The following is a 21,656-nucleotide window of genomic DNA, read 5'->3' on the forward strand; positions in this document are numbered from 1 at the left end:
TACAATTGCCATTACACTTGATAATCCATCATGCATGTGTGTGTGCGAGCATCCATAGCAACACATAGACTTTTCTTAAACATTACACAGCTGCATTTTATTCCAGTAATTGGTGAAGAATTTAAGAAGGCAACTAGCAAACTGCCTGTTTGATGTAGCCCATGAGGAATGTGAGTCATTCCAGACTTAATGCCACCCTGCTGATAGATTATTTACTAATGATCTTTAAACCACCGCACCAAGACCAAACAACAAGCAGCCCGATACATAATTAAGAGGCCCTCACCTCCTGTAAACAGTTACAGGCAGCGTTTGAAGTTGAATTGATATTCTGTTCACTCTGCCACAAAATAGAGTCCACTCACTCCGCACTCAGGCTCAGTGTGACTGACTCGATGTTTTTATTTAGTTGAGTATGAAACAGCTCCAGAGAAATTTATTTCATTGGAAATCATGCCCACTTGGTAGGAAATTTCCAGTTAGTTGTGACTCTTTTACTAAGGCGTGTATGAAGAAAAAAGGAAATCATTGTTATGCTTCTCTGTCTTTGATCCAGTAGAATGGAGGCACTGGATAGTTTTCACCGTGCTTCCTCTATCAGGCACTACCGTTTTTATGTAGTTGTTCCCTCTAAAGTTGAGACGATGCACTCGGCCGCCATCTTTGCTCTTTATCTCTTTAGTTTTCTGCGTTTATATGCACCCGCTGTGTGTGTGGACGTGTCTTTTAACAATCCATAATAATAATAAGTGGTGCCTTGGGGCAGCAGGCACACTGCAAGGATTTTCCTTACTCTGTTTTTTATCAGTTTTACAACACAGCCAGAGATGGCCATTTCCCCTCAAGCCCTGCTGTGTTTAAGCTGCAGGTGGCGAAGAGAATGAGATTTTGAAATGTTGCTCATTTTTTAGCGGAGCAGGATTTCCCCTCTCACAATGAATATAAATGTCAGTTTAGTAGCATCCGCACAAGCTGGATTTCATTATCTTGCGCCTGTTATGTTAATGTAATACTAATAATAATCTTCATTTGCAAAGCAGTTCCAAACAAAGTTAAGTGTGATATGCAGGGTGAGGTGGGGACACATCCAAATTAAAAGGCATCATAAAGAGAACGCTTGTCATTTCAAAATAAAATCAGGAAAAATTTCTTCTGCGCAAACAAGTTGTTTACACTGATTCACCAAACTGCTTTGATTGTATCCCTGAGGTCTAACACATGTTGATTGCATTTCCTTCCTCATAAAGCATTTGCTCAATTTATATTATCCTTCCTTAGTAGTTTATATCCAGCATTGTTTACAGCAGTGGTTCCCGACTGGTTGGTCGTGGGTCCATATGGAAAGGACTGCAAATGAATCCCCATCGTGTCAAATTTGTAAAAAAAAAACCCAACAAAAAAACAAAACCTTTATTTTTAAGTATAGTGGTAAACTAGTTCAAATGCAAGTATGAAACTGAATATATTTGGACCTTGAATTAATGACCAAGGAGAAGTCTGGACCCCGTGGCTAGACCAGTTGGAAACCACTAGTTTACAACATGTTTTCCATGGATGTATATGAGACCTGGATACAGTGTTGCTCGGAGGCACATGAGTTTGACATCCCGGAAAATTACCCAGAGCCTCTACATCCACATCTTTCGGGCCCTAATGGCATCACATGTCAGATCTGGAAGTTGTAGCTATAAGGTCGGCTCACCGTGTCAAATTGGCTTCAAAGTCTGACGCACTCCCTGGGGGCTGGGAGACGTTTTCTTGCTGTCAATCTTGTCTTTCCCCGTTTTTTAGTATTTCAAATCCAGCATTGTTAACAACAGTGGTTCCCAACTTGTCCAGCCACAGGGTTCAGATTTCTCCTTAGTTGTTATTTCAAGGTCCACACGGTTTCATATATTCTGCACCATACTTGCATTTGGCTATGTCGTTGAGCTAGTTTGCTGTCTCTGTTAGTCACTCACTTCACAGCAGGAAACTGCACCTTAGAATAAAAACTCTGTGCTGGAAACTCAATGTGCTTGAAAAATAAAGTGTGTGTTTGTTGTTCCTCAGAGGCGTATGAAACCACAAAAATTTTGACATCACCAAATTTACCCAGAGCCCCTACATCCACATCTTTTTGGCCCTAATAGCATCAAGTGTCGGACCTGGAAGTTGTAGTTGCAAGGTCTGGTCACTATGTCAAATTGGCTTCAGAGGGCTGGAAGATGTTGTCCTGCTGTCTATCTTCTTCTTCTTTGTTGCCTTCTTTGTTGCCTTCTTTGCCTTTGTTGGCCCATTGCTGCATATCTCAGCATGTTACTGGCACCTGTGGATCAGTAGAATAATGTGAAAGCATTGATCCGGTCACTTACATGTGTGCATGTGCATGATGAACAAAACAGTGATCCACTCATAACGAAACAGCACTGAAGCGCTACTAGAGGTCAGAAACTCTACAGAGAACCTGTAAGGCTGACACTGGTTCTGCAGGCCTGAGAGCAAGGGGTTCCACAGCTGTGGATGGCAAAGGTCCTGTCAACGAGGGTAATGAGGTGTGTTTTCACTCACTGCACACAGTGCCTCCAGCACTCCTTAACATCCTCCATCCTTTGCAGTCTACTTAGGGTGAGTAAGAGAACAAACATTAGCCCCAAACAGCTCTAATAAAAGGACCATAACACCATCTGGGACATTTGTTCACATTACCTACAACATATGTGACATAAGGACATGCATCACTTAGAGAATGAATTTAATGATCAGCAAGTGTTCAGCAAAGTTTTCCTACACTTTATCATATAGACCGCCTCCACTGGAACCTGCCTGTGTCTGAGCAGCAGCGAGTATGTATGAATGTATTTATATGAAATAGCTCTTTGAAGGAGAATGTTTGGCATTTGGCTGAACAGGTTCCAAGTACCCTTGTAACACGGTTGTTTGACTGGAAAAAAATATTGAGAAGTGATCAGAATTGAGAAATATGTTCAAACCTAGGGCAATGTATATGGATTCATCCAAAGCACTTCCAATGCCAAGATTAAAGAAATATCCCCCTCACTCTCATGTTCCTCTATGCATGGAAATCAGTTAATTTCATTATATCACAAAGGCCAGTTCAAAGCCATAGTTTTAGCAAATAAAATAATTGTACTCTCACCGATCCAATCTCTTGTGCATTAACCTTTAGTCGGAGCTAAGAGAAAGGTGCTGAATAAAATACTATTGATTCTTAAGCAGAAAGGTTAATGCAATTGAGCACGGGAAAATTAGGATACATGTTGTGTAGGTAGGGAGCGGCAATATTTCTCAACCAACTGCAACATCATGAACGATATGTTGCGGCAAAGGTTCATCTGGACATATATTATTACAGCCCAGCATTGTATGTATTTAAAGCCTAACAAACATGTTTTAGGGTGCTTTCACACCTGCCCTGTTTGGCTCGGTTCAATCAAACTCAAGTTTGTTTGCCCCCTAAGTACGGTTCGCACATCCAATGCATCAAAACATTGTTTTCTAGTTGGAGCCGCACGCACCTCGTTTTCAAACTGTATGGTTTGACTAATATGAACATTGACGGCAATATAGTCCACCATTGTGACATTAGAAAGTGTCGCATTTATCTTGCAAGTGTACTCTTCTTCGAGGTTTGGTTTACTTCCTGGAATTTCCCGCATGGAAATTCTGACCAATCAAGAGCAGCGTTCTTACACAAGGCATTTTATCTGGTCGACTTGTAAATGCTGCCGTGAGAACACAAACCAACTGTAGGCAAGTATGCAACTTTGGAACAAAATTAGTCCCTGATTCAGACCAAAGCAAGACAACTCTAGGTCTGAAAGCACCCTTAGTTGTACCCATAATTGTTTATATTGTGTACATATTTTCTGAATGAGAGTACGAGAAATAATTATTCTGGGGAGAACTGTGTGTGGTCTTGTATGTGCCAACTGCACAAGTGCTGGGTATTAAAACAATATTGTCTCGATATCATGATATGAGGGAAGATATCGTCCTTGATTTTGGGTATAGAAATATCGTATGTGTTGTCTTTTTCTGTATTTAAAGACTGTATTAATGTAACATGAATGCATTTATGTCTCTTTGAAATATCTGTTTTTCATTCCTTCCTGACATGCTGTCAGGGTAAACGGTTAATGACGGTATTTGTGTAGTGTGTATGACATTGTCTGGCCTTCAATGTCGGGTTGGGCAACATTGTAAAATTTTCCAAACGTCACCACCAGCTGAACAACCAGTGATTGTTGATATATGCAATGTTCCACAAGTTCAGATGTCAAGAAAAGAAATTCTGACACCTAATATCCTTATTAAACAGAAAAATCGTACCGTACTCCCTCTAAATTTAACTAACTAAGACTAGCTTGATTGACATCTTCATTCATTGTTAAACACACTTCTCTCTCTGCTGTTGATGACTGGTTTTTTGCTGGTCCTTTAACATTATCCCCACCACTCGCAGTTGCCATCTCTCTCAGCTCAGCTGCCTGTTCCAGCATTAGACACTGACCTCCAGTGGTGTGTGCTGTGCACTACAATACGTTGCCTCAATACAGCATCTCCGAATTCTTTTTACAGAGAGAATCATTTGTGTATTTGATGGTGTTAAAAATCATACCTTCAGGATTTCTAAATACCCTGGAGTACCATACTACTGCGATAGTGCCTGAGCCTAATTCAGCCTTTTAGTCTGGAGCCTCTGGAGCCTTATTTACTGTTAGATGTTCTCCCCAGCAGTGTGGTCTGAACGTGGCCTAAATTTTTCCACTGTAGCCTTCAAAAGTAATTAATTAATAGGAAACCACAAGCTTTGCAGTTCTAATTGGCTGAGTCATATCTGCGTGGAAAGAGAGGAAAAGTTTTACTTATAAAAATATTTACACTCTTTCACTGTAGATTTGAATTATACATGCTTCTTGAGCGACTAAGGACAAAAAACTTGTGTTGTGTTTTTGCTCGTTAGCCGCTGCACTTTAACAGATTTGAGCTGTGAAGCAAAGCACCCTCACTGACTTCACCCATGCTCAGAGTTTGTATCGGAGATCTTGAAACCATTTTGTCAGTACAAGGTCTCCTTTGGGAGTGTGCCGTCAACGCCCTGTATTTTTACTCTGGCCTCCTTATGATGAATGGTTTTCAGTCTAACTGCCGGTTTCCTGTGTGGGAGCATCAAATCCCAACAAATAAACTGCACCTCAGTGAAGTGAGTGTGGTTTCTCTTTCCAGAAGGTTGGCATAATAGTTTCCAATATTACACGCACCAGTATTTCTTTTTTGTGGCTTTTATTTTTTTTGGGAAAGAAATGGATTTGAGCATAAAAAACTGTAATGTGATGTCATTGACCCACTACTGGCAGGCAAAGAGCTGTTGGAAGGTAAATAATGTAATGGGCTACTTAAGCTGTCAGAGATGACAGTCCATTTAGATATATGGCTGTCCCAGAGAGGTGTGTGTGTGTGTGTATATATGTGTGTGTCCTGATTGCTGTGTGTTGAGGCCGGGGGAGATCTACAGCGGGATGTCAGTCTTTGTGACGCTGAGGCCACACAGTGACACAGAAGATTTAGAGTGATGCTGATGGATGGGAGACACAAGATGACAGAGTGAAGTTAAAAGATGAACTCATTAGCTCACAAACAGGATGTCTACAGGCATGTAAGGGCACTATAAAGGTTACTAGGATTCAGTCTGGAGGGAGCAGCTGCATGCTTTTACAGAACTGTATGTCTGGAGTATATATATATATATATATATATATATATATATATATATATATATATATATATATATATATATATATATATATATATATATATATGTGTATATGTGTGTGTTTTTACTCTAGAAGAGCGTAGTGATTGAAATGCATGCCAAGCTGTGAAGGGGGCTGCCTCTCTTTATTCATCTGGGATTCCTCTGCTTCACTCAAAACATAACAGTCCACTTGTGTCTGCTGCTGCTCTGGGAGAGATAAGCACTACACTGCCTGTGTGTAGGCATATTGAGCGTTTTTGAGTATTTAGAATTTATTTTCATTATCAGTGAATCTGCTGAGTCTGCCCATCTTTGGGCAGCAACCTCGCTCTGACATCACTCCATTTAATGCATGTATAGTTCCTGTTTGTGTTTGCGCATGTATTTTGGGTTGCCTGTGTGTGTATATCTTCTTCTATAACAGTGACTTTATGTAATGTAGCTGTTGACATAATGTAGCTCTAATATGTGACAACATTTTATTTACTATCACGGATGTTTCTGCATTTTCTTCTTGCGCTCCACAGCAGACATGTCGGTGTGTTATAGTAGGAAAAGCACAGGTGAAATTGAGAACATTGACAACGACTCAGTTCCATTAAGTGCTTGAGAAAGTTATTCTAGTTAGCCAACATGCAAAATAACAAGGGTCTCCTCTAAGTGGAATGCAGCCATCATTAATGGTATTTAATACACATGTGCTTTTCCTACCATGACATGTCTGAAGAAAGGTATTCATACATCCAGCTGTCTCAGATGCAGGTGTGTCTTTGAACAGAAAATCCCACACACTGCCCATTCTCAGCTTTGAGCTTAAATAGAAACTTCCCCACCCATTCCACAGGTGTGCACAGGTGTGAGGGAATTAATTAGCTGTGGGTGTGTTAAACATTCTCAATGAAGGTCCAAGAGGACCGACACATTAGCGTTACTAATAAATTGTGATGCTGAGGAAGGAGCAGTGTGTGGATTTTTTTCTTCAAAGCCCCTACTATTACATGTCAAAATGTCTGCCTTGAAAAATGTCTATTATGTTTAAAATAAGTGAATAAAACTGTGCCGGTGTGACTTAATATATTCGGTAATGCATCCCAAAGTTTTCATACCCATGCTGTGCCCCACCACTACTTTTAAAGTGTATTGCATTTTTGAGATGGAGCAGTGTTCATGTTATAAATTGTGAATGGTCATGGAAATTTTATTATAGTTCCTTGAAAAGTCATGGAAAAGTTTCAAAATTTCATCCATGAAAATGTGGTTTATAAAATGTCAGAAAATAGTGAAACAATTTGGCTATTGGAAAAGAAAACCAGAAATGAAATGAAAGGATTAATCGTTCGGAGAAAGAGTTAATTAACTGCTTCAGCTCTGTGATACAAAAGGTCAGATGTGGTTTTGTTGGTGTTTAGGGCTGCAACCACCAATTGTTTTCATTGTTGATTAATTATTTTCTCCACTATTTTCTGTTAGGTCCATAAAATGCCAAAACAATGGTTAAAATTGTCAATCAGTGTTTCCCAAAGCCCAATAAGATGTCCTCAAATGTCTTGTTTTGGTCCACAACCCAAAGATATTCACTTTACTGTCATACAGGATGTAAGAAACCAGAAAATATTCACATTTAATAAGCTGGAAGCAGAGAATTTTGACTTTTTTCCTGACAAAGTGCTCAAACCAATTAATCAGTTAGCAGATTAGTTTGTGAATGATACAGACAACTAATCAATTATGGTTTGTAGCTGTAAAATGATCAGAAAAGTTGCATTATTTATGGTTTCAGCTGTAATATACAGTAAATATTGTAGTGTCATACTACTGCAGTATTATCTCAGGTTCTCTGTGATCCAGGTCAAAGTGCAGCTCTCAAGCCTCCTCCTCCTCCTCCTCCTCCATCCACTCTGATCATCACCAAACAGCGAAATGAAATTGGGGTCCATCCTTTATCCCTCTTCCCATTTCTCACCTCCATCATTTTTAATTGTGCTCCCTCGCTCCCCGTCGCTCTGCTGTACGCCGCGGTGGTCAGGGATTTAGTGCCACTTCACCCCATCTTGCAAAGCCTACAAACATATGAGGTCTAAATAATTCACGGTGCCACAAGGCGCCCTGCTCTGTCTGTAGACTCAGGCTCAAGCTAATGGCTCAAGCTCTGAAAAGACTCCAGTATAAAAACAGAAACCTGGCTTTTTTTTTTTCTTGATCAAAGCAAACAGGGCAGCGTTGTTTCTGCACATGTCCTCCCTCTTTTAATTCCCTCTATACAGCGACAGTGCAGGGACAAAAAACAATTAGCCCTTAAATGTGTTTCTCTCTTCATCCTTTAGCCTGCGGGACATTAAACTCAGACCAAATAAGTCGTCCTCTAGCAGTGTTTTTAATTAATAATCTCAGATCCATTGTGGGTATTATCTTCAGCTTTGCTAAATTGATTTCTAATCGGGACATGTCCTGCAGGCTGGAGTTTTAGAAACTGGCAGTGTTGTATCAACAGCCCCCAAACAAGCAACTATTAAATAAGAATACTGTGTAGTTTGCCAGAGGTACATGGAAAAATATGTGTTTGTAGTCTTACCTGACAACAACTTAAGGGTCTGCACCTCACACAATTTGATCCTACAAATCTAGTGAGGCATGAATCAAAGTTTGTGTTGGTCATTGTCAAAAAGGCCACTTTAAATCTAACTTTCAGTGATGTAGATTTATTCTATTAAAAGACAACTGAATGGAAACTGTTTTGTTATTCATTTTACAAACACTATTTTTTTTTACATTTTTTATATATTAAATAGTTTCAGTTTCTCAAATGGGAGAATTTGCTGCTCTATTAACATTATATTAAAGCTGAGGTGTGGGACTTTTGTCGCTAACCCTCTGGCAGTGAGAGTAATTAACTAAACACTGTCGACACGTGCTTCTAATATCTTCAGGTGAGCTCTCCCTGCATTATCACCCCTGCCCCCCGAAGTGCTCTCTTCAAGTCTTCTTTTTAAATGTAGTCCTTCCTAGTAATGCTGAGTTTCTTTATTTATCTGGAACATCCATTCCAGGAACTTTTTTTGAACGCATCTTGGGATTTTTTGCCATAGCTTCAGCCATACTGCAAGGTGCTGCTCGGTCTCTCCCCCTCTTCCTTTTATTTAATCTTTATTTCAAACTGTCAACATACATAGTATCACACACATAAAGATAAAGCATTAAGAAAATAAAATGCACGGTGTTGTAGTGGTTAACATCGTCACCTCGTAGCAAGAGGGCTCCTGGTTTGAACCCCAGGGTGGGGCAGCCCGTCTGCACGGAGTTAGCACGTTCTCCCCATGTCAGCGTGGGTTTTCTCCAGGTACTCCAGCTTCCTCCCACAGTCCAAAGACGTGCAGGTTAATTGGTGACTCTAAATTGCCTGTAGTTGTGTCTGAGTGTGAATGGTTGTCTGTCTCTATGTGTCAGCCCTGTGATAGTCTGGCGACCTGTCCAGGGTGTACCCCGCCTCTCGCCCAAGGTCAGCTGGAATAGACTCCAGCTTCCCCGCCGCCCCCAACAGGATAAGCAGTTACGGAGAATGAAAAGAATGAATGTATTTTCCTCCCTCCATATCCTCTGGCTGATTGACGTTAAATGCATCACTTCCGGTGCACCTGTGCGAGACAGTCGCCACAGACACCTGACACCAAAACTCCAGTATAGAGACAAAAACAGAAAAATGTTCCTGCCGGCAATGGGCTTAATCAGCACTGTGTGAACTTGTGTGGCAAGGGCTCGATGCTAACAGATGTTTATTCATATGTAAAAGCTGTAAACTGAATATTCTGGTGTATTGAACTGTTGGTTGCGGAAAACAAGACATTTATAAGTCGGGTCTCATTATGATGTAAAGATATGGATATCATCTGTCTTTTGGAGCGACTTGCCTTTTTTTTAAAAATTTCAAGTATTATCTCTAACACTTCCTTTTTTATCTTTTATTTTGATTGTGAACGTCCATAATGCCTAATTGCTTTTGTTGGATGAAGGACAGTTAAAAATGCTCGAATGGCTTATCTGTTCATCTTTAGAAGAGGGCTGCAGTCTCCGCAGCCCTTCATCTCCACCGCACTCCCCCTTCCTTATTTTAGTAGAAATAAAATCTGTCATTCCCTCTTGTCGAGGGCATGTTCCCTCACAGAGAAGGATGGCCCAAGATTTAAGGGCTCAGAGGGTTCAATTACAAATGTAAAGGCTGTTGAGAGGTTTTATCTAGAGTGTTTTTCATAAAGCCACCAGCGACTGTCAGATTTCTGCACGTCTGAAACGGCCCCGCAACACCAAGGAATAACTGCTCTCTCGGATAGGTCGGATTACCCGATGAATTATTTATATTGTCTAGGTGGGCGAGCTTTGTCTACTATAAATGAAGCTAAATTTGGTTTCATCTAACCCCTGGTGTTTCTGACTGTTGGGCCCACATTACAATACTTCTTCCCTCTGCTATAATTGGAGATGGGAATGTTGATCTGATATAACATGACACCATATTATACAGGATGTGGCATGTTCAGTGCTCCTTTACATGCACACAGAGCTTTAGTAGAGTGATTTTTATATATTTAAATCAGCTATACGGGGAAGCTAACCATAAGGAGGGAAGATATTTTGAATGCTTAATATTGTTTTTCTTTCTTTTTTTTCTTGGTGTCATCTATGCTCCCTCACATCAGCTACCTCAGTGAGAAGCTGTAGGAATCTCCCTGTTTTTACCCAGCGCTATGCTCACAGCAGCATGTTCATCACAGAGACCCTGCGGCTCTTCTTCTCTTCTATCAACACCTCTCCCTCCATCCATCCTGCCCCTCCTCTGTCCTTCTGTCTCCTCTCTCAGCCTCCACCCGGGTTAACTGATCCACACCAGCTGCCTCTCACCGCCTGACATTAGCGCTCTACACCAGTGTGCTGAAAATCTCCTCTGCCTCTCTTCCTCCTCCTCTGCCTCTCTTCTACATCATCATCCTGCTGCCCCCCCACCCCACAAAGCCCCCCTCATCTCACATGACCGCGAGAGGCCACTAACAAGCAGCAGTGCAGAAAAGATCAGGTGAATAGTAATTAACCCGTTTGAAACCATCCTAATTTATCTGGCTGAACTCTTGGCTGATGGCTGAATGGATGCCCACAGCTGAAAGACTGTTTTGTGCATGTTCATTTCTAATTAAGGAGATGAAAAAAAGAAACAAATTGAAGGAATAGCATCAGCCACATGAGTATTTTATCGTGTAGTCTATAAAATGCCCGTATTTAATTTCCTCGAGCCTGAGGTTAAACAATGACAATAATGTTTTATCCAACCATCAGTCCAAAACCTCACAATATTCATTTCACTATCATGAAGTATATGCCAAAGAAAAGCAGCGAATCTTCACATAAAACAAACCAAAATCAAACAATGTTATGTTTTGCTTTAAAAAAACGAAATGATTAATTGACTATCAAAATGATAGTCTATCAACAAAGCTTTATATTTAGACGAAATCCAGGTGAGATAAAAAGCCCTCCTCCAATGACAGTCAAGTTTGTAACCTTGTGAAAATGTCTATATGGTGTTTTTATATGCTACAAGACATAAGCAGTAAAATAAATAGTCAGTGCCATTGGTGAAAATGTCTGCCATGGAATTGCAGTGTAACAATTATAGTCCCAAATACTCTGATTCTGACAGCCAGGGTTTCATACGCCAAAACCTGAGGAACAAATCATATCAGTGTGCAAGGTGAGACTTTCCATATCGTTAATGCAATGCTGTGACAAATTGGAGGGTATCTAAATTTCAATTCCACTTGTCCGAGGTGGTTTATGTAACATTAGCTTCACATTATCAGCTGTTTGATAATGTAGTCAAGCCAAAGATTTGTGTTATCTTTTTTACCGTTAAACGTTGTAGAGCAATGAGCAGAGTCAAGGGTGAGCAGGTACACTTGAGCTGCAGGCAAACAAGCTCACATTTCCTACTTTGCCTCTCTTCACCCGAGTTACCCATCTGGCTGTCATCACTCCCTCTCTTTCTTGCATTTGGCAGCTGGATGAAGGGGTGGAGCTGTCCTCCACATTCTTTGTGCGGCCCACATCCTCCTCTTCATCATCATCCACCCGAATATTATCTGACCTGTTTAAAGTGAGCCGTCTGAGTTATGAAATGATTCTGTGTGCCCCTTTCCTTTGTCTTGTCACAGATGTGTCCCGCCGCCACATTCTCTTCACTGATTCTTGGTCAAACGTTTCTAAAGGCTTTTGACAGGTGCAAAAAACGCAGAAAATCAAACCTGTTCCGAACATTTTAGTGACGGACAAAAGTTCTCAGTGTGCGAACATGATTGACACAAGGTGAGGTCGTATTTATTTTTGGACGAAAAACACAGACTTGGGTTGCAAAAGACAGTTTGTAAGACAGCAGACTGTTTACGTAGTTTACCTTGTGATCCAACAAAGGGCAGCTCGAGCTGTTGCACACCCTCTTGACCTCTCAGTAAACTAAGCTTTAGCAAAGGTGCTAATGTTCTTTGCCACGAAAATGGAGGACACTGGTGAGCAGCGCCACTCTGAGCTGGCAATAATGACACCAAAGCAGTGTGTGGAGGTTAGGTTATGTGTTCTACACCATAGATGGAAAAGTAACTGAGGCTGTTAGTTGACTTTGTACAACCAGTCGTCTAACTCTGCAATGAAAATAAAATCTGTGGACTCGCGTGATAACATTAGCTTGCCACCCAAGTGAGGCAGCAGAGGCACCACAGGCCGGCAGAGTCATAGCAGATGTACAACCTTGTCCGACTGCTTACTATTTGGCACACTTAGCTTCAGCAGGCCGCTTGCCAGAAGCTTGAAAAATGCCATCACTGCCAAGATAGCAAGAATTATATGCAAAGATTTGGGGCCCACTGGTTTTGTGTCAAGAGAGGGGTTTCACAATCTCATGATGGAGCTGGAGCCATGATATAAAATTCTAAGTCACAGCACAGTGACAAAATGCATAGTGCAACTGTATGACTCCACATGGGAAAAAATAAAGAACATATTAAAGGATAAGACACTCAGTCTTGGAATTAATTTGGATGAATTGCGTGTCATTTCAGATTTGTTCGATTTTGATTTTTGGGAAAAGTGACAGCCCTAGCAGGGACTAATTTGCATATTTATAGATCCGCGTTTACTAAATGAGGAAAAGGTGTAGTTACATGTGAGTCATTTTAAGGCATGAAGGGATGTTTTTCATGGAGAGAGCTTCTGAAATATGTCATTCTGACAAACAGAGACGCGTTTGTAGGAATTTAATTAATGCCAAGAGAGGAACTTAAGAACACTGAATTACACTTAGTCACATAGATGTGTCTCTGTTGGCCCAATCTCAAATCTAATTACAGTCCGCCTCGGTTTTTCCCAGGCTTCATGCAAATCATGGTCAGCCCTACTCCGGTCCAGAGGCTGCTGGTAATGCATCTGAAGCTGTTTAATAACCGCCAAATTGCCAAGTGATGAATAACTTATGCACTTTGGCAGTGCGGTTACAACAACAGTTCAGCTAGCGTTAGCTAACAGCTATCCATAAGCTAACAGAAGCGCACGATTAATTGCATTCATGTGCGAAGTGTCGACTTCATGGGCTCTTACTCATTCTGCTCCCACAACACACACACACAGATCAAAACCCTCTCACCCACGCAGACCATTCAGTAGTAGAACTGATCAGATAAATGTTGCAACAGCTCCGTGCACCTTCTGTATGATCGTATGTGTTGAAATCACTGGAGTCGTTTGGTGATGAAATTAGCTGTCAACAGGGAGAGCCACAGCTAATGTCAGTGTAACTTGAGCTGCCATTATCACAGGGGGGAGAACATGGGGGGGCAGATGCTGTGAGGGGAGGATGTTTCCACAGACCGCTCACTGGTGTAGTTACCAGTCGGGGGTAGTAAAGCTTACATCTCTGACAGATGTTTGCATTTACGGCTTGTTTTTTAACATCTGGCTACAATCTGGATCTGATTACAGAGGTCAAAGTTTAAGAGGTCTATTTAAGGGAAGTATAAACAGGGTCTAATCAATGAACGGAATAATTGTCTCGAGCTACGGGGTGGTTGCTGCTTCCTGTTTGGTCGTATTCTTTCACTTCACTTTAGGGGGTCTAGTTTTCCTTAGAAGTCTCTGAGAGGAAATCCCCAGTGATGTTTTCTGCTCTGTCATTCCTGCAGCTCACTGGGCATCCGGAAGCCTGTGAAGCTATACTCACTGTGCCACCCAGCCATAATTAATACATGATTGTACCAGCCTACACACAACCGAGGGAGTGTTTGTTAATGTCAGCCGTCTGTCAGAAAGCCACACTAGGTCACACAACATAAGACATCAGAGCGAGAATACAGAAAGTGGGAGCACATTTTGACAGACGGTACAAACTAGACATTTTTATGTTTCAGCAAAAGCTCGATAAAATGTCATGGGAGGGCTGCTCTGTGTGTCTGACCATGTTCTCCGACTCCTTTTGAAGAAATACAGCATGTAAGCAAGCAAGCAAAACTTTATTTATACACCATATTTCTTGTCAGGGGAAATGCAGCGTGCTAAAAAAGAGCAAAGAAAACAAGAGCGCACACAAGCCGTAGATGTGTGTGAGTGCGTTTGTACCTAGGAGGGATGTGTGAAAGACACATTGCTTGCTCGGGATATTTGCATGATGGCCGGTAACCTTTTCTATAAAGCAATTGTTTTATTATTTTTCCTGTGGTAGTTGCATTTTAATGGCTATAGCCGGCCCGAGGCTTCCCTGCTCTCTTTTAGCTGCTCACTAAAGGATCCCTTTTTCACTCTCCTCTCTGTTAGATATTGAAAATTAATCTCCGTTAAATGACTTTACAGCAGTCAAATGTGGTTTTGAGGTTTCAGTGCTACTGCTTGAAAAAGTAGGTGCAGGTGTAAAAGAAAAAAAAACAAACGCCAAATGTCAGTTGCATACGCAGGTTCTTTACAGAAATGTTTTGCTTTTATCTTGTTAATTACAAAGTGCACTGGATATTAGGGCTGTAGTCAGCCAAGGAAACTCTTGGTCGACTGAAAATCTACCTCCTCTTAAAGCAGTTGATTGGTTGATGGGGAAAAGAAAATCTGCATGTTATCTACAGAGCAGTGAGAACGCTCTTCCGGGTAGCGTTGCGTGTCCACCTCACCTTGGGGCAAGTAAACTCTGTGTTCGGGCAAGTCATGTGATTGAGAGCGGAAGGCTATTCCAGAGCTTTGGAGCATCTACGAGCATCTAAGGCACGATCTCCCTAACCCTAAAGACATTGTTTGGAGGATCTACTGTAAGACGTCAGGAGTTGGAGTCGGGGCAAAGAAGTTGAGCAATGTACTAGAGTGCCAGCCCATGTATGGCTTTATAAACAAATACGAGAACCTTAAAATCAATCCCATATTTGAAAGGTGTCATAAAACACTAAGAGATTCAAACATTCACATTTGAGAAGGTGGCACCAGTGGAGTTTTGGCTTTTTTGCTTTAAAAAGACAATTTCCAATATAATTTTCTGTTCAGTTGACTAAGTAATTAATCATTTCAGTTCTAATATACTGTATACTGTCTATGTACCAGTCGTTGTTGATGCTATAGTCACATCAAGTATGCAAGCTCATCTATAAAAGGTTCGACTCTTACACCACTCTTTTTATCTGTATTCTCTTTTTTCTCATTTTCCGTTTCTTTCAAGACTTTATTTAAGTGGTCCTGACCGGACTTTATTAATAGACATACCTTTTCCTACTCAAAGACATTTTCTAAAGGTCACCCATCCCACTGGTCCGTGGCAGCAGCTGCTCAGACAAACCCAAACTTATGGGTACCTTTTGTCTTCAGTTTGAGAGGCCTGATGGATCAGAGGAAAGTCTTTCTGTTTCTACTACGATCCTGTTTGTTTCCCTCACGGAGTCTCTGTGACATGTTAAGAAGGACAAATACACTCTGTGCTGCCAAAGTCTAATTATACACCAAACAAGCCCCCTCTCTAACAATGACTTACACTGCTCAGGCTGCCTTTGTTTTCTTCAGTATCTCCCTCCTCCCCTCCCAGTTGTTGTCTGAGAGAAGATATCGTCCCCATACGTGGGTGGAGGAGCAGGATCACATTGTTTCAACTTCATAGGATTGACTTTACCTCAATACGCTGTGTACACTGTGTACACAGGTTGTGCACGTGGGACTCGACCTGTAATCTTCACTTTTAAAGGGGACATAAATTCTATCTTGGTAGTAGTTGACCTAATTATTGCAGCCTACAGTGGCATCAGTGAAAGGAATTATATAGCAACCCCACTGGAGCAAATATATTGACTGATTTCTTATTATCAGAGAAGTATTTTTAATACATGTGTGAGTTAAATTAATCAAATTAGAAATGCAGATGGTGGCTGATCTGGCATCAGTTTGACAGACTGTTTAGTGGGAGCAATTTTCTGCGTTTTCATGTGTCAGTTCTTCTATAAGGTGCAGGCCGCAGGGTATTATAGTATTATGATGTTTGTATCAACAGCGGTGGCTTTAACAGCCTGTTGACGTCCTCCTGCTTGGCTCGACTTCCCCCTCAGGTGTAGTATTGTAGGAGGAGGGCTAATGGGTTTAATCTAAAGTCAGCACACCACATGATTAGGGTTGTTAAATTCCAAACTTTGTTGTAATGGCATTGACCAGAACTCTGTTTGAGCCATTTGTCAAAGCCACTGGGAGGGAAGCTGAGGTTTGTTGTAACAACTTCACACTCCCTCTTTGTCAATTCTGCCTATCTATCCACCCCATCATCTTTCACTGGGTGTTGTTTTGCTCTCAGGCAAATGTCTGCACCTCTCTCTCCTTCCTCAGGTGGAGGAGTTTAAGTATCTCGGGATCTTGTTCACGAGTGAGGGTAGGATGGAGCGGGAGATAGACAGGCGGATTGAGGCGGCGTCAGCAGTGATGCAGGCGCTTAACCGGTCCGTTGTGGTGAAGAGGGAACTTAGCCAGAAAGCGAAGCTCTCAATTTACCAGTCGATCTACGTTCCAACCCTCACCTCTGGTCACGAGCTCTGGGTAGTGACCGAAAGAATGAGATCGTGAGTACAAGCAGCCGAAATGAGTTTCCTCCGCAGGGTGGCTGGGCTCAGCCTTAGGGATAGGGTGAGGAGCTCAGACATCCGGGAGGGACTCGGAGTAGAGCCGCTGCTCCTCCACATCGAGAGGAGTTGAGGTGGTTTGGGCATCTGGTAAGGATGCCTTCTGGACGCCTCCCTTGGGAGGTGTTTCGGGCATGTCCAACCAGGAGGAGACCTCGGGGCCGCCGCAGAACACGCTGGAGGGACTACATCGACCCGGACCCGGATAAGTGGAGGACTACGAGTACGAGTACGACGAGTCTCTCGAATAGAGTGGAAACCTTTGGTCAATTAAAGGTCCAGCGTGTAGGATGTAGGGGCATCTATAGGCAGAAATTGAATGTAATATTCATAACTGTTTTCATTAGTTTCTAACTACCTGAAAATAAGATTTGGGGAGGTTTTTTTGCCTCAAGAATTAAGTCTTTATATCTACATACAGAGCGGATCCTCTTCCATGGACTCCTCTTCCCGTTGGCCACTGTAGTTCACTGACATGTTTAGCACATGGGAGAAGTTTTAGCTCTGCAACCTCACTGCTAGATGCCGCAATATCCTACACACTGGACTGACACAACAGACAGTTACTTGGAAAAAATGATTTCTGTGATATATGGTAGGCAACTGAACTCGCTTGAGTTTCTTTTCTCTGAAGTTTCTTTTTCAGAGTCGTAAAGGTCACATGTGAGTCGTTGAGCCACCTGGCCATCATGTGTGTCGTTAGGGTTAGATGGGTCCAGGTGATGGTCAAAATCCAATCATGTTTTCTTCCGCTAAAACAAAACACAACGTGTAGCCACACAGCCACACAGAGCTAAGATTAAGTTAGCTAGCTAGCAACAGCATGCTACGTCTGTTGTTGTTGCCCTAAAATATCATGGTTACAGGCCCTCTTGCTAGAACTTCTTCACTTTGAGGAAAGTGAAGTCTGTGACGGCGCTAGAGTTTTGTGCACGGCATTTTACAGCAGACTCCTTCAGCAACTACGTGGAGCTCATGATGGACTTTGTCTCACTCCCTGATGGATACTACTATCCTGTTACATCCTTGGGGCCTTACTGTTAGGAGCTTTATGACAAGCCCACTTTTCAACGAACTAATTAAACTCCTTTTAATGCTATATCCTGCCTGCTTGTCCTGTTGCATTTGGAAATTGGTCAAAATACTGAAGCTAGATACTCATGAAACACCATTTCATCTGGACTTCAATGAAGATAGTTGTTAGTTGCAGCACTGCTTTCTAGTTTTTTAAAACTTTTATTTAACCAGACACTATTGAGGTGGATTTTGCAAGGGAGATCTGGCCTAGACCATGTTATTAAAAAGCTGCAGACACAACAAAACAACACCAGACAGTGGATAAAAGGATACTAAAACAGATAATACTGTAGTAAGCCAAAAACAGTGATAGAAAAATATATCAAATCCCTTTGAAATTCCTTTGTAGAGTTTTGTAAACACTAAGGCTTTCTTTCCAGTCTCTGTCGATTTGTGGTACAGACAGCAGATATATGTCCTCTGATGTGAAAGTAATGATTTTAACATGAACTCTGTGAAATCACTTTTCACAGATATATAGGGAGTTTGCCCAGAGTGGCTTTAGGAATAGAAATATAGCAGTGACTCAGTCAACATATGGACAGAGATGCACAGGCACACATGTTGAGCCCTGAAGGCACACGCTGGCTGAATGCAGAGACAGTCATGGTTTGGCCTGTCTCCCACTTAAAGCCATAATATTTGGGGTCAGCAGTTAACCCTTGCTGTGAATGTGCAACAGAGATGTGTATATTCACACCGCACGGGGGGGAAAAGCATTTTTGCTGTGGTGTTTTTCCTATTTTAAGCAAGAGGGGTTTAGGGCATCAGATGTTCTGCTCTGTGTTGCTGCCACTGCAGGTATTTCTCATGGCTCTAGTCAACCATACCGCCATTAGAGAAAAGATGAACCATTGAAATAACTGCAGTGACCTCCATTCTGAAAGCTTTACTAGAGAAAGCACCAGACCATGATTCATCCAATGCTCCATGGCTCTGTGGAGGTCACTGTCTGCTAGAATCTTAGATGTGGTCTTAAAAGCCAGACCATACTGTTATGTGTCTCCATTAAGTTTCATGACCAATGATGCAATTGATGATGGCAGAAATGTGCCTGTCTACACTCACAGCCATCTGAGTGACAGTAAAAGCATCATGTCCTGCCATCCTCCCTGTTTTTTTGCCTCTCTTTAAGTAGTATTGATCATGTAAGTAAGATTTTGAATTTCATAACAAGGCCAGACAAGGTAAATATTGTGCAGTGATACAAAGGAGGAGGAAAAAATGTCAATATTATGACACATTTTTAAAGAAAATAAAAGGCTTTTTTTTTTGGGGTCCCATTGTCTTTGTTAAATGAAGTGAACAAAAGTGCAGTTAACATTCAGTGATGTGTCTGGGAGGCTTACTGTGAGTATAAATAAACAAATTTATGCAAGGATTTTTGTTGGTAAATGAATTTAAATGGAGTTGAAACAATTTGGGAATTGACAAGAAAATAATCTTTAACTGTTCCGATAATCGATTAATCATTTTATTTATTTATTTTTCCAAATGAAATTAATGAAAGGATACCAAATTTTCCTGGTTACATCGTCTCAAATAGAAGATTTGCTACTTTCTTAACTATTCATAGACCAAATAAACAGCAGTTTTATCTGTAATGAAAATTATTGTCAGTTGCAGCCTTACATTTAATCTAATGATTGTAAACATTGGGTGAAACTGTAAGAATCCTCCGTGCAACAACAAGATAATGGAGAGAAAAAAAAGACAAAGTACCTTTGGCAGAAAAGAAGTTCAGTTCGTGCCGTTTAAAGTGTTTTTCAAGTCAAAAAGATCAGATCAGTGCTGTATGAATAGACTGAAAAACAGAAACAATGCATTAGTCTCTCACAGTTTACGGGTCTTCAGTTGCTGTGGAAAAGAGATACAGAAGCATGTCATTGATTCCTCGGTTGAGATCGGCGAACAGATGTTCATGAGCGGAAATAATGCATCCTACCTGTCATCCATGTCAAGATGCTGTGAAAAGGAGAAAGTAATCTCTCCATCTCTTAGACTGTAATCAATCCAAGAAGCCTGATGCATTGTGTTCCACAAATCTTAGTAATCTTTGACTCAGGTTTTAATATCTTATGCAAGCTTCAGCATTCAGGCTGAACACACACCCAGCTGGTGCCGAGTGAATAATGAAAGAATTTTGTGGGTTTCTGGTCCTCAGCTGTCAGAAACTTGCTAAAATATTGCAGTTTTCAGGAAGTGTGAAGCGTTTCTGGGCGGCTTGCTCTTTTGAAACCCTGCTGTACCTCCAGCCCTTCTTGTCACAACATTGCACCGGCAGTCGTTACTGTGACAGAGGACTCATAGCGAGCTGCCTGGATGGAGAGGCGTGGCCAGATAAGAGCCCTGGCAAGTTCACTGAGCTGTTGACATTTCCTCACAGCAACTCCCCTGGTTCTAATTGGCTACCGCTGATAAGATTCCCATGTTGTAATTGGCAGCTGCTGATAAGATGCTGTCAGCAGCTGCAGCAGTCAGCGGCATGGTGCAATGACAACAGCTCAGGAGTTGGTGGGCGGACGGGGCTAAATCCAGGGCCTGAACCTTGTTTTCCAGAGATACTGTTCCAGACAGGGATCAGCATACTGGCTATGCTAAACTCCCAGACCTGGAAAGTAACTGCTTAATGGCCCTAAAAACATTTCTCAACCAATTTCTGACTGAATGATGGAGCCCTGGACACATGTCTTTCTTTTCCAAAGGTTGGAACCATGTTGGTCATTTTACATGAGAAATGTATGTCTGTGCTGTTTTTCCTGTGCCTTTCTCCCTGCTTTGATTGAAGCTAATGTCGGGGAAAGACAAAAAGAGAACAAAATTAAGCACATAAATCAAAATGTGATGCCAAAATGGGACAAATTGTGTTACTTGGTTGTTAAAGTAGGTAACCAGAACATTTTCAATTAAATCTGATGTTGAAACCTACAATAACAGATTTTTTTCAGCCACTTGGGGGCAGCAGAAACAAGTTGTTAACACAACCCTGATGATCATCATCTTTAAAGTTGATATACTGAACTTGGAAGCAGACAGTTGCTAATCCAAACATTCAGCAGTGGGGATGGGTATCGTTCAGATTTTATCGATACTACTACTTTTAGCGATACTCCTTATTGGTTCGGTACTTCATCGGTTCTCTTATTGGTTCTTTTGCATTTCTAAATAATTGCTTTTTAGATTAAATATATTAATTTAAAAAAGAATAGGCAAGTTTTTGTTAGTCACTGCAAGTCATTACTTCTACTTCCTGCTCCTATCTCTATCCAGCAGTTAATGGAGTAACCTCTTTATTTGGAGTTGTCTTTCTTGCCACCTGGAGAATTAACGTCCAACATTCGCTCTTATTCAAGCTCTGTTTTTGGTCTAACTCCTGGAGTAAATATATTTTTTTAGCTGCTTAATGCTCCACTATGTTAATACCTGCTAGCTCTGTTTGTTTGATGCTTAGCAGGTAATGTACAGTGGAGCTTCTTTGCTGATTTTGTATGGAAAGACTCAAGAACTTCTGAGGTGCTTTAAGACATGGAATACATAGAAATAAAATAGACAGAATGGACATTGCCTTACATGTCCATTCAAGACTCTTCTTCCATATTGAAGTGTGGTTTGTCTTCTTTTGACACTTCAAAAGAAGACAAACCACAATGATCTCTGTGATGCAC

At 41.4% G+C, this 21,656-nt stretch overlaps 1 protein-coding gene and 1 long non-coding RNA gene across 8 annotated transcripts in view; one reads left to right on the top strand and one right to left on the bottom strand.

Moving 5' to 3' along the window:
- The window catches only part of LOC125894527 (ecto-NOX disulfide-thiol exchanger 2-like), a 277,435-nt gene that overhangs the window by 135,946 nt on the left and 119,833 nt on the right, over positions 1–21,656 (top strand). The window lies entirely within an intron of this gene.
- On the bottom strand, positions 1,662–20,248 carry LOC125894536 (uncharacterized). 3 transcript variants are annotated; one of them, XR_007450074.1, is made up of 3 exons: positions 19,937–20,248; positions 19,714–19,795; positions 1,662–2,308 (listed from the first exon to the last, which is right to left on the bottom strand). It is a non-coding gene; the product is annotated as an uncharacterized LOC125894536 (long non-coding RNA). The 3 variants fall into 3 exon arrangements; XR_007450075.1 differs by lacking the exon at positions 1,662–2,308 and adding an exon at positions 2,471–2,598; XR_007450073.1 differs by lacking the exon at positions 1,662–2,308 and adding an exon at positions 7,722–7,818.

The sequence above is a fragment of the Epinephelus fuscoguttatus genome, linkage group LG9, assembly GCF_011397635.1.
Source record: "Epinephelus fuscoguttatus linkage group LG9, E.fuscoguttatus.final_Chr_v1".
Taxonomy (NCBI): Eukaryota; Metazoa; Chordata; class Actinopteri; order Perciformes; family Serranidae; genus Epinephelus; species Epinephelus fuscoguttatus.